The sequence below is a fragment of the Myotis davidii genome, unplaced genomic scaffold, assembly GCF_000327345.1.
Source record: "Myotis davidii unplaced genomic scaffold, ASM32734v1 scaffold1619, whole genome shotgun sequence".
Classification (NCBI taxonomy): domain Eukaryota; kingdom Metazoa; phylum Chordata; class Mammalia; order Chiroptera; family Vespertilionidae; genus Myotis; species Myotis davidii.
Genome location: NW_006290598.1, coordinates 200090 through 203244, shown reverse-complemented (window position 1 = coordinate 203244; position 3155 = coordinate 200090).

Genomic DNA, 3155 nt, shown 5'->3' with positions numbered 1-3155 from the left:
TAGAAACATCAATGAAAGAGAAACATCGATCAGCTGCCTTTTGAACACCCCCTACTGGGGATGTGCCTGCAACCAAGGTACATGCCCTTGACCGGAATCGAACCTGGGACCCTTCAGTCCGCAGGCCGACGCTCTATCCACTGAGCCAAACCGGTTAGGGCTCCAATACATCTCTTGCTCATCTAATTTCATCTTGACATCTGCTTCCTGGTGGATCTGAGTTGACCCACAAACCATGCTTGCTAGTTCTTTTCCAAGCAATCATCTGTTTCCCTCAAATTGATTTTTTCTTGATAGATAGTGTGAACACTGAAGGTTAAGATATTTGCTAGACAGATACCTTTGTTGGACAATTTACTGTATTTAACTCTGCAGAGGAGTTACAGGATGTGTGTCTTTCAGAACTTGTACCAGGGAAATTGAGGTACATTTTGCAGAAGGGCAAGATTGCCTTCTAAATTTTCCTGGATTACTTTTATGTTTCACTCCTTTTTCCTTTTTATAAGACTCTAGTGTTTGAGATCCAGTTTATCTTCTTTAAACCATAGAACTGTAAGTTCAAATGAAATGACATTTCCAGAAGAATAGAAATTCCTGATTTTGAGTTCAGGTGAAGTTGTGATAATCAAAAGAAAGAGCACTCTTGTTTCCAGACCTACTATCCATTGCTGACCCAAACTAAGAATTAATGGGATTGGGCCCTAGCTGGTTTGGCTCACTGGATAGCCGATAGAGCATCGGCCTGGGGACTAAAGGGTTCTAGGTTGGATTCCAGTCAAGGGCATGTACCTTGGTTGCAGGCACATCCCCAGTAGGGGGTGTGCAGGAGGCAGCTGATAGATGCTTCTCTCTCATTAATTTTTCTAACTCTCTATCCCTCTCCCTTCCTCTCTGTAAAAAATCAATAAAATATGTAAAAAAAGAAAAAAAAGAATTAATGGGATTGGCACAGGAATAAACTTGGTTGAGATTTTCCTTGGTGGGATTTTGTGGCCACTGAGGAGGTTTCTTTTCAAATAAATAAGCCTGGGAAGGAAAACACCTATGTGTGGGATTCTCACTGCCTCTCCCAAAAACACTCCCTTCACTTCCCCCAGGTTGAAATAGAGAAGACTGACTGAAGTAAAATCTTGGCCCCTGCACAAAAACTTTTGGCGATTTTAGGTAAAATGGGCTTGGTCCCTCCCATGCCAACAGCTTGCTTTGGAGACTATAAATTTCTGCTTCCAAATACATTTGGTCAAGCTTCCCAGAAAGTCAAAGGGTTGATTCATTAGCACGGATGAAATTTACCACCAGATTATGTCTGTCTTTCTAGTCAAACAGACTAAGACTTATTCCTTGGTTGTTGTAAATGTTTCCCTCCATGTCCCGCGTGGTTCAGGGTTCAGAATTTAGAAGAGGAGTTGCACACAAATGAAAGAGAAGAGACAAGAAATAATTTGGAAATATTGGGGGGCCAGGCGGGTAAGTCCAAGTCAAGGGGAAGGACTTCCACTGGTGCTGAGGCCTCAACAAGCTTTTATTGATCTGGGATACACCCATAGCATAGCCCTTAGGCAGGCAATTTCCAGTAATAGGCAAACTATCTTATCAATAAGGATTTACGTGACTGTCTGATGGGGAAGTTGTTTCAGCTACCATTGTCTGGATTAACAGTGGGTGCAGGGCTCTGACTTTTGCTAGGGCTTCAAGGGTCACCAGCCTGATGTAGTTCCTTGTCCACACCTCTCTGCTAGTGAAGACAATAGGCAGTTTCCCACACTTGGTAGTCTCTTTGTGGGGTGTTTAGACACTAATGGCAGTATTTCATCTTTTTTTTATGGCTGAGTAGTATTTCATAGTACATATGTACCACATCTTCTTTATCTAAGCCTCTATTGAAGGATACTTTAGTTGTCTCCATGTCTTGGTCACTGTGAATAATACTACAATGAACATAGGGTGCATATATCTTTGTGAATACATGTTTTTTTACTTTTTTTAGTAGATACCCAGAAGAGGGATTGCTGGATCCATTATATGGTAACTCTATTTTTATTTGAGGAACCACCATACTGTTTTCCATAGTGGCTGTACCAGTTTACATTCCCACCAGCACTAAATGTGGGTTTCTTTTTCTCCACAACCTTTCCAACAGAGGTTGTTACTTGTCTTCTTGATATTAGCCATTCTTACAGGTGTGAGGTGGTATCTCATTGTAGTTTTGACTTGCATTTCCCTAATAGCTAGTGAAGTTGAACATCTTTTCATATATCTGATGGCTGTTTGTATGTCTTCTGGGGAGAGGTATCTGTTCAAGTCCTCAAATAAGGCATTCTTTTAACTATTACAAGAGAAGTGGGCAACTAAACATCTAGAGGCTTTTTACCTTGAAAACCATTAATCAGTTTTATTTTCATAGATGTAATACCAACTAGCCATACTAAATTATTATCATCAAACTTCTGCCTGTGCGATCGATATCAGGAAGAGCTTTGGTTGACACTTTCATAGACAATAGTTACAGAATTTTTTAGTAAGGTGGTGGGTAAATCTCAGAAATCTTCTCATTCTGTCTTTCACTGGCATTTTATCAAGGTGTTTAAAGTTTCTTTTCAAATATCTTCAAAGTATTTTCCTTCCTGTGAAACAAAATGATGACAGATGGAAGGAAATATACAGATTGAACTATAAAATGTCTCTTGCCTGAAATATTTGCCCCCAACCCAGCCAGTGTGGCTCATTGGTTGAGCAATCTACCCACGAACCAGGAGGTCATGGTTTCATTCACAGTCTGGGCACATGTCCGAGTTGTGGCTTGATGCCAAGTGGGGGGGTGCTGGGGTCCAACCCCAGCAGTTCCAGGGGTTCCCCAAAGGTGTGGACGGAGTCAGCGAAGAAGGAATGACACGGAGACAGCGTTCAGTTGATCAGCAGCCTAGCCAGGATCTCCAGCCAAGTTCTGGTTAGGATCTCGAGCGAAGTTCTGGTTCTGATCTCCAGCCAGGTTCTGTGTCCATGTTCCCTCGCTAGGTTCTCCAGCCAGGTTCCGTCCAAGTTCTCCAGCCAGGTTCAGTCACCAGGTTCTAGTCAGGTTCTCTTGCCATGCTCTATCCAGGTTCTGTAGACAGGTTCTGTCTCTAGGTTTTCAGGCAGGTTCTCTCGCTAGGCTC